General features: G+C 41.4%; 1 protein-coding gene across 4 annotated transcripts in view; it reads left to right on the top strand.

Moving 5' to 3' along the window:
• The window catches only part of grik4 (glutamate receptor, ionotropic, kainate 4), a 263,602-nt gene that overhangs the window by 65,530 nt on the left and 185,851 nt on the right, over window positions 1-12,221 (top strand). For 3 of the 4 annotated variants that reach the window (XM_076735286.1, XM_076735284.1, XM_076735287.1), the window contains one exon: window positions 5,788-6,013. The exons of the other annotated variant lie outside the window; for it this stretch is intronic. The gene's annotated coding sequence lies outside the window, so the exon portion shown is untranslated. The remainder of the gene's footprint in view (window positions 1-5,787; window positions 6,014-12,221) is intronic. 4 annotated transcript variants of the gene reach the window in all.

The raw sequence follows: 12,221 nt of genomic DNA on the forward strand, positions 1-12,221 counted from the left end.
ATGTCCTGTTTCCGGAGCGTGATTAGCTTGTTGTTCTGTGAACTTCTGTTCACCACATTCAAGGCTGAAAAATCAACCTAAAAACAAGTGGAGCTGCATCATTATCGATTAATCTGACGTTTCACTTGCTTGTTCACTTAGTCTGTGTTAATTGTCTCGTGTTTGTCTGCTTTGAATCAGTCAAGTGCGATGTAGTAAACACAATCATGGAACTACTAAATAGCAACGTGTACATGTTCTTTCATTAGCTTATCATACTACATCAGCGTTTACTGCAATACTGGGCAGTTCTGTGGGCGACATGGTCGGCACGTGGTGATAATGAACTGCAGCTCCAAGGCTGGAGTCGGCAGTAATGTGCGCCTGTCAAATGCAGTACATTTAGATCACCTCAGAGGACACTGGATGAGTCTTCCAGGTAGATGTTTCACTTGCAGTTGCAAATATATTTCTTACTGAAAACGCATTGGAGTGGTGGCTTGCTGTACTGCGCTATAAAGGGCAAATAAATCAAAACCTTCCTCACCCGTCACCTCAGCTGCAGCAGCTCTTAGCATCTGTCTTGCTCATTCTCCCCCCGTTTGTCCCTTTTTCCAGATTACCTGTAATGATTGATGGCTGTGCCAAAGCAAAAACAGAAAAATCCATACCACTCTGCTGCCCTTTCCATATCCCATTGATTCCATCGTGAAATATCAATCTGCATATGTCATGTACTGTTGTAGTGGTCACCATAGTACAACACATGTTTAGAAGTAAATCAACATAAAGCTACTTTCAGATAGCATTTTATCAGGTTGCTTTAGGAAACCTTTTTCCCCCTTCGCTCTTGCTTTTGAAGAGGCAGTTGAGGAGGAAAGTCAAATGAAAAATCCATCCAATCTAAAATCAGATGGATTTTATTCATGGATTAAAATCAAAATTTATGAGTACACTTAGATTTGCATGCACACATGTATACAAGCACAAGCACACACACAAACTCGTAAACATAGTCCCTGCTGTGCTGACCATGATGAAAAACTATCATTAGTTCACCATGTTTTTCACTGATAATTAGGGACTGTTTTTCTTTTTCAGTGGAGGCATATTACTGATATAGTGTATATAGTAGCATACACTTTTTTTTTTTTTCCCCCTTCATCAGTTTCCCAAATGGATGGATGGCCTGAGGGGGGATCCGTATCCTGGAGGGTATTATGTCAGATCAGCTTTAACACTTGTTGTTTGGGTTCTACTATTTCTTCCTTCTGAAAAACCTTGAAAACAACTTAACGTGTTTGGTTCACTTAAAACAAACGCTCATGCTTCTGCCCAGTTTGTGCAGTTTGTTTGGACTTGTGTGAAAGCTATCAATCGATCGGATGCGGATGAGTGAATTTAACAGTTGCTAGCAACTAGCCGGAGAAAGAACCAAGGTCGGACCTGGACCTCTGCAATTTAGCACGCTGTCTTTGGCCAGTGGGCCTCCTTCAGGACCTTCTCCCTGTGTTTACGTTCCTGCTCATGCCCATGAGAGAACGTCCTCACGTGCCTCGCAGTGCTGCGTTTTAGCTTGTTCGGATTTTTCTCTGTGGGAAAAGAACCAAGTCCAAGGAAAACCTCTTCAAAGTTCACCAACTCATCAAGCAGTTTGGACCAGGAAAAACATACTATAGGTGTGAAAATGACTTAAAACGTACAAACCACTGACAACAACAACAACAACAACAACAAGCAAACAGCTAGAACCAAAACCACGACCTAGCAGTGATAGTAACTTTATGATGAGTGAATTAAAACACAATGATTTTTCAGGGAGAAGTTGGAGGCTTTTTCTCTTTACTTCCACGTCCCTGCAGCTCAGTGACATTTCCATGTTCTGATACTCGACTCTGAACTGTGTTCACATATCAGCAAACACATTTATCTTCCAATAATAATTAATGATACGCACCTTTGAAGACTGAACTCTCAAGAAGTAAAATCCATGGTGTTCAGTGCCTCCGTAAACACATTTTATGCAGAATCATTTTACGAAGATAAAAGCGGTTATTTTGTATTGTATGAGGAAGTAATCATGCTTGATTAGTATTGAACAAAGCTGTAATGATGTCATGTCGTTAAATCACAGGCTCAGCCTGATCATCTTTTCATCTGTGTTTTCTGTGAAGGAAAGCTCCAACTGTCTGTCAGTCACCTCAGGTGCCATCTGTAAACTGCAGTGATGAAATGTGTGTGTTTCACATTACCAGGCTGTGCAGCAGCGGCAGCAGCGTGACAAAAATAACAGCAGACACTTTGACTCGTCATAGTAGGAAAAGCACAAGTGTTAATAACAACATTAAGAATGACCTGAAACCGAACCGGCTAAAAGAAATTCAGCCATCATTGATTTTATCAATCACAAATGTTGACTTTGATTTACTCATTTCTTACATGAAGAGCCTGACATTTAAAGCAAGGCTGACTGTGATGCTTGTTGTTTCAGTCTGGATTCTTCACACACTGTACATGCTTGTTCTTCCAATAATTTTGCTATCTGTTGTTATGTACAGCTGGACCAGTTGTGTCTTACATAAAGCGTTTGTTTATTATTAAGATTACATGGATCAGGGAGGACAGAGGGGAGGGAGCAGTGTTGGCTGGTATTTGCTTAATGGTTGTCCAGGAAGCTGTTAGCACAACGGTTTGTATACACTTGTGTTGATGGCGCTCAGTAAAGAGTTAACACTCACTTCTGAAACATGTACGAATATTATCTGAGCAGCTTTGTCTACCCAGTATTTTTACAATTGCTACAAAACAAATTGAAAAATTGAAGCCTAAAGGCAATAATTGCTCGGTGCAGATGGTCCAAAATACACGAGAATGATTTCATAATTTTCGAATGCAGCCTTTGCAGTGTGGTGGTTTGTGTATATTTTAAAATGTGCCTTGCAGCGAGTCAGGACTGTTTTTTTTTTTAACTTCATGACAAGCCTAGCAGATATTTTTCAACCAAAACAGAAAAGCTTATTTCTCATAGCGTACGTGATTATACGCACATGTTGTGGCATCGCTGTTTGCAAACATGTGCAGCACGTAGGATTTTGTCAGTGGATTAATAGCCATGCAATGACTTCAGCATACTTTTGTAAAACAAGTTGACTGCCTGGAAGCTAAGCACCATTTCTGGCATTCCTATCTCCATGTGTACAGTATTCAGAATACGATTTCTTTTATGTATTTTCTATTTTTACATCTTAAAATCCCAGTCACAGTCTACATGATGTGAAATAGCTGAGGACACTGAAGAGCAACAAACCAATTTATTTGATGTGTGGAGTCTATGGTTTACACTTGCTCTGCACTGTCACTGCTCAAAAGATGTAAAAGTTATTTATTTTTAATGGTAAGAGCTGCAGTACAATCAGGATTTTAGTCCTTTGGCCAGTGTTTGACAGGAAATAGAATCTGTACCTTTGGCTTGAATACAGCAGCCTAAAGCTGGAAGAAAAGAATGGAAAGAGAGGGGGGGGACAGAGGAAGAGGGAGGGGAAATGAGTTGGAGAGCCGAGCAGGCCGAAGGAACATTTCAGCAACAATATCCGTTCTCCTGAAACTTTACATAAGTCAGCACTTCAAAAGTTTCCCCATTATTATTTATCCCACATCCCCTCCAAGATCTTCAAATATTCATCCGATCTCACCTTTTATTCTGTGCCTACTGTAAATTGTCTCAAGCTGGATGCATGCATTTTTTAAAACGTATTGCAACTAATTACAGACGAGTGGATTTCCCGGCTGAATGAAACAGAGCTTTGAATGCAACAGTTGATTCAACCCTGTAAATGCACTTGACGCGCTGGAGGACTTTCAAGACAAGTGTGAGTTGGTGAAGTCGCCCTGCTACCAGTTGCTCTGTTTTCAGACAGAGGAGTGAACTAAGTATAAGATCAGACCTGCAAAGATGAACCACCAGAACTAAACCGTTATTTATTGACAGCGTCAAGTGTTTTGTCTGATACAGTGATGTTTTGCTTTGGATTTATCCAGTAATTGTTTTGCAGTCCTAAAGTACCAAAGGACTTAAAGCCACTATGTGATTTAAGTCAATGTCTGGTTGTCTGTTAGCAGAGACTCCAGTCTACAGTGCAGTTCAATACACTTCACTGCTAAATCAGTGAAAAGTAATCAGTTTCACCTCGTCACCTTTATTTGTCAGACGCATGCCCTCCCTCTTTCTCTCATGATTTCTATTAAGAAGAAGAAGAAGAAGAATCAGAGGGACAATCCCCTTTATTTGTCACACAGATACATGCATCATGCCCACACACGCCATGCACTGGTGAAATTTGACTTCCGCCTTTAACCCATCCTGGTCGTCCTTCCTCTGCGGCAGACCAGGAGCGGTGGGCTGCCATCCAACCGGCGCCCGGGGACCCAGTTCCTTGTGTCACCATTGGTCAGGTGGTGATCTTCTTGCATGTTTTTAGTGGGGGTATATTTTATGGAGGATACCCCAGGTGAACACATAACACCCTCCCCCCTTTTCTCGTGCTCTTCTTCTCTTTTCTTTCTTTCTTTTTTCTTTTTGGCGACTTAAATGGTGTTTAATTTCCATCCCTATTGAAACAGCGGGTCCCGAAACTGTGGCCCTGGTTCAGAGTAGAGTTGGAAGTGTGTCAGCTTGCGAGAAATTAATACCGCACTACAGCGGGGATGCACGTTGGATTGTAGCTGTCAGAAAATTTCAGAGGTGGTTTGACCATCTGAGGATCGTTTCTGTTGGAGCATACCGATGCCCTTTGTGCCTCCAGATGGTATCAGTGGAGATGCGGGGCAGTGGCACGATCACTGGATAATATTCATAAAAGTCCAACCTTTGTTGAATCTTTGACCATCAAGTGCAGAGCTGTTAGCTCTGATGGTGTGACGATAGTTTAGAGAACCTGTTTGTCTCTGAAAAGCTCAACAAGGTCACTTGGTGTGTGTGCGCACAAGTGCGTGCTTGTGTGGTTATACAAACATACAGTACGAGTGCAGTTCGTATGTGCCAACAGTGAGCGACATGTCCGATTGTGGATCTGCTGTGACACAGGCGGCTGATTTCGCCATGGTGCTAAGTGATTAGGTTGATCTCTGGGGAGAAGTTTAATTCTCCTCTGAGTAAGGGTGCCATTAAAATGCAATGGCATGAGATTAATGCTCATCTTGTAAGTGACATTTACTTTCTCATTTACCGTGGAAATTGTCTTGCAATATTGTGGTGCGAGGCCTTGTTTTGAATGCTGATGAGTTTCAGAAGCTCTTCAAAGTGTTGTGCGGTGACGGTATGAAAAATGTTGAATGTGCTATATAAAGAGGAAGGGTATCTAGCTGAGTAAGGGACAAATAGTAAAATAAGACCATCAGCAAAACAGGACTGTGATCTTTGAAGCTCCGGTTTACAGTGCGGGTCCCAAACTCACTGTATGTTGAATAAATGGCTGTCCTCAGCATTAGTTATAGCACTGCAGAAGCTGATACCTGACCAGAAATATGATTTATAGTACCATTGTTCTGGAGTTGCCTTTTGAAGTGTAGAGTTTACGCTCAGGATAGGAAACAAGGCAAACCGTGCTTTTATGGATCTTTTGATTTCCTGTAAGCTCTCATCAGGGGACCTGCGACAATAAAACGTCTTTATATCTGAGAATTACTAAAACCCTGCACAGTGTGAAATTGATTGCATTCCCTGATAATATGTCTGCGCCTCATAAAATCATATTCATCCTCTTTTGTGTGTCTGACTCAGATTTCTTATCTCCTTTTTTTCTCTTACAGAGTGTCTGTACACGGCAGAGCCCAAAGTGTGCTCGTGTATGTGTGTGTGTGTGAGTGAGTGTGGGTGTGGATGTGCGTGCGTATACGCGCCTGTGCGAGAGCTGGGGGCACAAACTGTATGTGTATGTGAGATGAGGAGAAGCTAAGTGGCTACCACAACCACCCAGATCAGACAGCCTCCTGTGCTGCAAGATGGACTAGAGCCCCACACCTCAGGAGATCAAAGGTAGGAGAAGATGTTTGGTAATCAGCCGCCACTCACCCGCACTTTTCAATGACTGCATGGAGAGAGTGACAGAGAGAGGAAATAATGAATCGCCGTGAGTTTAGGCGAAGGTCTTTTTGCCGCCTGTGTGCTGAAGGCTCGGACGCTGAGACCTTCACTTTATTTGTCGGACTTTCTGAATCCACCTTAAAGAAAACTTTATCGATGTAAAAACAATATTTCACTCAATATAAGGACCACATACATGATTCCAAAAGTCCTTGTGTTGCTTTTTTGATTTGGAGAAACAGAGTAAAATAACATGCTAAGAAGCAGCTTGTGATTAGCATGCTGTGTCGCTCGCGCCATCTACAAATAAAAGCTCTGCTGAATGCAACAAATCCAGGCTAGTGCTGCTGATGAGGCAGGTTCAGTAGAAATAAAGACGTAACAAGAAGGGAAATTATTTTGCCATCACAAAATAATCCCTTGAACGCGCGGAGCATTGCTGGCTAATGATGACCTTAACTGGAGCATTTTAACAGCTTCCACTTCCAGGGTCAAGTTTTCCTTTAAACTGCTTGAGAGATACTACGGACATGATTGTGGTCGCAATTAAACAGCTAAAAAGATCTTTTTTTTTGCAAGGCCAAATTTTGTCCATGCCCCTCGTTTATTAATAAATAAACACACACATTTGCTCACTGCAGCCTAGCAGTGATGCACTGTCTGTTCCTTTCTGTGGGCACTGAAAAGTGGACTTTTTTTTCATCATTTTAATGTTTTTACAGGACATACTTGTGACACTGAAAGCTGCTTATTGGAGCGTAATTCAGCAATGTTTGCGTGAAAGGGGATTATTTTATTGAGATTTCTTGAACAGAGAGGTTTTTGTCCATCCATGTTAAATGGACCCATAAAAAATTCATTTTCTCGATATTTTAGTCGATTTCCCTCCTGAATGGTCTCAACAAGCCTGGCGGATGAACCTTTACCTTCAGCTACCTTCCCTCATTTTCAAACAAATTCTTAGCAGAAGATGTCTTTTTAAAGAAGCGCTTTTCCTGGATTTCTTCTTCTTATTGAGTGTCGTCCCACATTTTGCATAGCTCCTCTGCAAAATGCTCCTCTTTGACTCCTTTTAAGCTCTACAGGTTTGAGGGAGAGCTTATTTAATGCTCAAGGTTCTTCTGAACAAACGGGACGGACTCATCTGTAGTCATAGCATAACTTTTTTCGTCAACAAAGCAAACTGGGAAATGCAGCAATCTTTATCATTTTTATCATCATATACCTTAAAAAAATAGAAGTCAGACTTTAGTATTTATATATATATTTTTATCAAACTGACTTATTTTCATATATTGGTACATCTTGTGTGTATGCATATCAAGCTAACTTATGTGGTTTTAAAAGTGTTCAGATTTTAATGAATGCTATAAATTTGCAGCAGCACAATGCCCTGCTTCAAACAATCAGCAGATATTTCTATATAAAACAGCTATCTCAGTATTTCTGTTTGAATGTGACAAATGTGTGTGTGTGTGTGTCTGTGCACATGTGTGTTCTGGGTGTGTGGTTGTGTGTAGTTGTTGTGTTTCTGACCACAAAGCTGTTATTTTTAAGGCCATCCTTCCACCTCCACTGACAGCTTTCATGAGGCCTTCACCGCTGCATCTACACATAATAATAACAATAATCAAAAACTAAACACGTCTACATGATGATCACTTCATGATAACACATTTAAAGCTGTACTTCTATAACACCTGCAGGAATCAGGTGAGTCAAAACAACAGGCAGCACATCCTCCTTCACAACCGTGAGCACTTTCTTTCCTCCTTCACAGACAAAATACATGAAATCAAATCGGTCATGTCACGTCTGCTCCCTCTTTACAGTGCGACCCCTCTGCCTTGTTCAGTCATTTTGAAGCCCTCCAATAGTAACACACACAATTGCCAGTGTTGTGCTGTCATGAATGTACCACTTGATCCTTCACTCATGCAGAAAAAAAAACATGCAGAACATTTCAACATGCAGTGCTTTCTGCTCTCCTCTCTCTTTTGTCTGTGCTCCTCCCTCACATGTATCTGTTTGCTTCTTAAAAAAAGACAGCTCACAAAAGCTGCAGAAATGATGTATTTTTGGATAAAGGTGCCAGACTGGACCCTATAGCAAATGGTTGGGTATGTCAACCATACCCAAGTGAGATTTTTTATTTTTTTTTTTGCCAGCGTTTCTTATGTAGAGGACAGGATATGTTGTCGTCTGGAGGCTTCCCTCCAACTGCTGCTACCTGCTGTGCTCTGTTAAGACAAAAATCAGAAAGCAGCACAGGAGGCTTATAGGTGAATACTGAGAGGATCTGGATTTGCCCAAACCATCAACAATCAACTCAGCGTGTTTTTTATAGAATCAAGCAGGGTGTTAGAAGCACAGGGTAGCACACGTATCCCAGTTTCTCCGATTTTAACCGTGATTTTGTCTCTTTTCCGCATCGGTGCAAAGTGTACAGATAGCACACGTGAGTGCTGGTTTGTAGGTTCAGTATATACAAAGAATGACGGATACCATAACATGTCTCCACCAGAAACTTTGACTGTAACAAAACAACAAAAATGCACACACACTCGCACACACAATCTTATACACACACACACTCCTCAGGAAGTAATACTCCTTATTTAGCCTATGTTCTGTTACAAACTCTTGAGTGTGCCGGTGACAGAAAAACCCAATTCATATTCATATGCAGGATAACACGTATTTTTTAAGCCACCACATCCCGCCACAGGCAGCTCCAGTTTGATGTGAATACAAATGCCAGAACACACAGTGTGCTGTAAAGACATTGAGTTTCTCTGAGGCACCAGTGCAAAGTATTACTGACAAAATTTGACTTTTTACTGACTTTGGCTCAAGGAAAGTGGTTGGAGGAGAATTTCATTGCCCACATGTGCAATCTTGCATGAGATACAAGTATTGAATATCACTTTGGTGCAGATGCTGTATTATGGCCCCTCAGCATGTGTCAATAATGCCACTGGGTAAATCGTTCTGCTCAGCTTTACAGGAACTCTTGAACTGGTTCTGGTATGCTCTTTGTTTACTGCATCCTCGATGCTCTTTCCACTGCCTGTAGCTAATTCTTCTTTACCTGCTTAGCAGAAACACAGTGCATGTCAGATGAACTCAGTCCCTTCTTTCCAGAATAGCTTTTAAGTGGTGTGTGGGTAGCTCAAGGTTTGTGTGTATGCATGTGTTTAATGAGCTGTTTGTATTTGTGTGTTGACTGAATTCATGAGTCTGCCTCAGTCTGCTCCTGTCTGTATTGCCGCTGGGCCACCTGCCTTTTTCCTGCCTCTTTTCCTGGCTGCTCCTGAGAAGTAGAGATAAGGCCCACTGATGTTTGTCTGCTCCCTGGCAGATTACTGAGGCAGACAGGTACAAGGACTCTGGCAGACAGCTACAGTATACTGGAGGCCAAAGAAGAACTTGTTTGGGATGCCTAAGCTGACCACCGCACCAATCCAGCTCGAATGCCACCTGGCTTCTTTAAATGTGCTGTTGTTGCTGAAATAATTACTGTTCAAAGAGAAATATGAGTCATTGTGGGGAAATAGCTGGAAACTTCTTTGAACTCAGAACTATTGAATTGTAGAGAATGATCAGACATAATGTCAATGATTCTCCTTTGATTAGAAATGACTGAGATGTAATTGGTAAATCTTCTCTACTGAGAAACTCACCATCTTAACATATTAGTTTGTCTGTTTCTTTGTATAAGAGCTAAAATGTTATTTAAGATGACACAGGGAGAAGAGTAAGGGCAGTGCAAAAGCACCCGCACTTTCTGCACTCTTGCTAATGGCCAGCAGGGGGCGACTCCACTGGTTGCAGAAATAAGTCCGATAGTACTACTTTTACTTCTCCCTACTTCTTACTTAATTTATGACCTCAGTAAACAGTTTCCTAATGAGTTTGTGGTCTCAATCACTAGTTTTAAGTCTTCTTCAATAGAACACGATGTTCATTTAGTAAATTCTGCCCCTATTTAGAGTAAAATAGATCAAATAAACGTATGCTTTAGTCCAAGTATGGTCTCAAGGCTCTAGGCTTCAAAATGGTAGTGCACAAACCAATGGGTGACGTCACGATGGCTCCATCCACTCTTTCTTCTACAGTCTATGGATGGAATATATGATTGAGTGATGACTCATAGGGATGAGCGACCATTACTTCAAACGCTGTGCTTTATTGCACTGTCAAATCAGTCGAAATAGGGCTTGCAGTTGTCATGTGTCTGTTGTGAAAGACTCAGTGGAAGTTCTAATTTTGTTGCTAAAAACCACACCGGATGATCATTTGTCTTGGAAGGTTGTTAATGGAATGGTGACGGTGTTTCTCCCTGTGATCTGTTTCATTGATCATTATGAGGAGACATTTAGAAAAGTAAAGGATGGGTTTTATTTTAATGTGGGTGGTTGATCAAAAAAAGCTTTCTTAAGTGAGAACTTGAGGAAAAAACTGTAATATCAAGCAATTTTTCTGTGAGCGTATGTGTGTGTGTGTGTGTGTGTGTGTGTGTGTGCGCACATGCTCTCGTCTGTCATGCATGTGAAAGTATGTGTGTGCTTTGTGTATGTTTATTCCTTGAGCACCAGGCTGTGAACGCTTATGATTAAAGCACACAGTTAGTGTGGAACTGCTTAATAGGGTCTTTTATGCTCCTCTGAAGAACATTTCACAGGCTTCTTGGACATAAAAATTCTGTACCTCTTACTTCATCCGCAAGGTCAGGGCAGAGAGGCTAAAGAAGAGAAAGGATCTGAAATGGTGTTAGTGGGATGTTGGGCCTGGCTCCTGACAATATAGAGACATATTTTCTTAAACACAAGTACAGAGCATGTGGTGAAGTGGTTGAGAGAGTTGGGAAATAAGTATAACTTGTATGTATTAGAGACAAAGCTATTACCATACTTAGTCCCTCTCATCAGGCATTATGAGCTTATGTCATAACAAAGCTCCCTGCTTGTGTTATTTAAAACTCTCGAGCTGTCAGATCGTTCTGTCTTGCCTAGCTGTCTGCATCTCTCTCACGCAGACGCATTTTCCCTCTTTGTGTTCATTGTTTCTGTTTGATTGATGCGTGTTTGATCAGAGCTGTTTAAATAGTTGTCTCAATATTTATGTGGCCAATTGTGAAGATGCTGTGTGATTGTGGCCCAACTGGCGGAATATAAATTGTTCATTGCTCTCCACACCATGTGGTAGACGGGTCCTTCCACAAGCCTGACAGCTCTACTGGAAAATGAAATTAGAGGAAAGGAGAGACGTACGGGCAGGAGCAGAGGACAAGGGATAATACATGATTCACATGCAGTAAGCCTTGGCTGTGTAGCACATCGAATATACATGGGGGAGAAAGCGTAGAAGGGATCTAAGGGTTTAGAAAGAGTTAAGAGGCGGACTTTTACAAGGTGAAGTACAGCTTATGAAGGGAGCTCTGCCTGAATTAGACAGTGTAACTGCTGCTGAGACTCACTGACTGACAGATTAGCAGAATGACAAATGATTTATTGAAGAATATCTCTGAAATAGCAGCACCACTGTCTATATTTGCATTTAAAAGTACTCCACATGAGAAGCAGCTCCTTAACTCTTCAGACCGAAACGTTCTCATCATCCCATTTGCGTAACCACATGCTGTATCGTCTTGGTGAAATACACACCGGGTACAGTAAAACTACCTGGTTGATTGTGTGATAGATTTACTGCAATTAAGTGTGAATCATCCTAAATAGAATAGAGCAACATATGGACAAAGGCTGCTGTGGCTTGTGGCGCTTTTCAGCTCGCAGTCGGTGTCAGCATCTGGCCACTGAATAGCAGTCAGAAGTGGCATTAGCTGTTAGAGTGTTTCAATGCACAGCTCTTCAGTGTAAACTCAGATTTGTTTATTTTCTTAAAGGAAGGGATGCTGCAAACATATTTAAGAACACTTGTGCCAAAGTAGGTGAGTTTAGTTTGGTATTTGTTTAATTATTTCTATGTCACTGCAGGGAAGCGGGTGGAAAAACACCATACGCAGCAGGTTACTCTTGTTTGACCCTGTGACGATAGAAGCTTTGCATAGCTTTCATTTGCACATTACTTTATGTTAAAATGGACAGAGCGGCATTTCTTCAGCGCTTCACCTTTGGCTGTTACACTGTATATCCTGTTG

Source organism: Chaetodon auriga, chromosome 7 (assembly GCF_051107435.1).
Source record: "Chaetodon auriga isolate fChaAug3 chromosome 7, fChaAug3.hap1, whole genome shotgun sequence".
Classification (NCBI taxonomy): Eukaryota; Metazoa; Chordata; class Actinopteri; order Chaetodontiformes; family Chaetodontidae; genus Chaetodon; species Chaetodon auriga.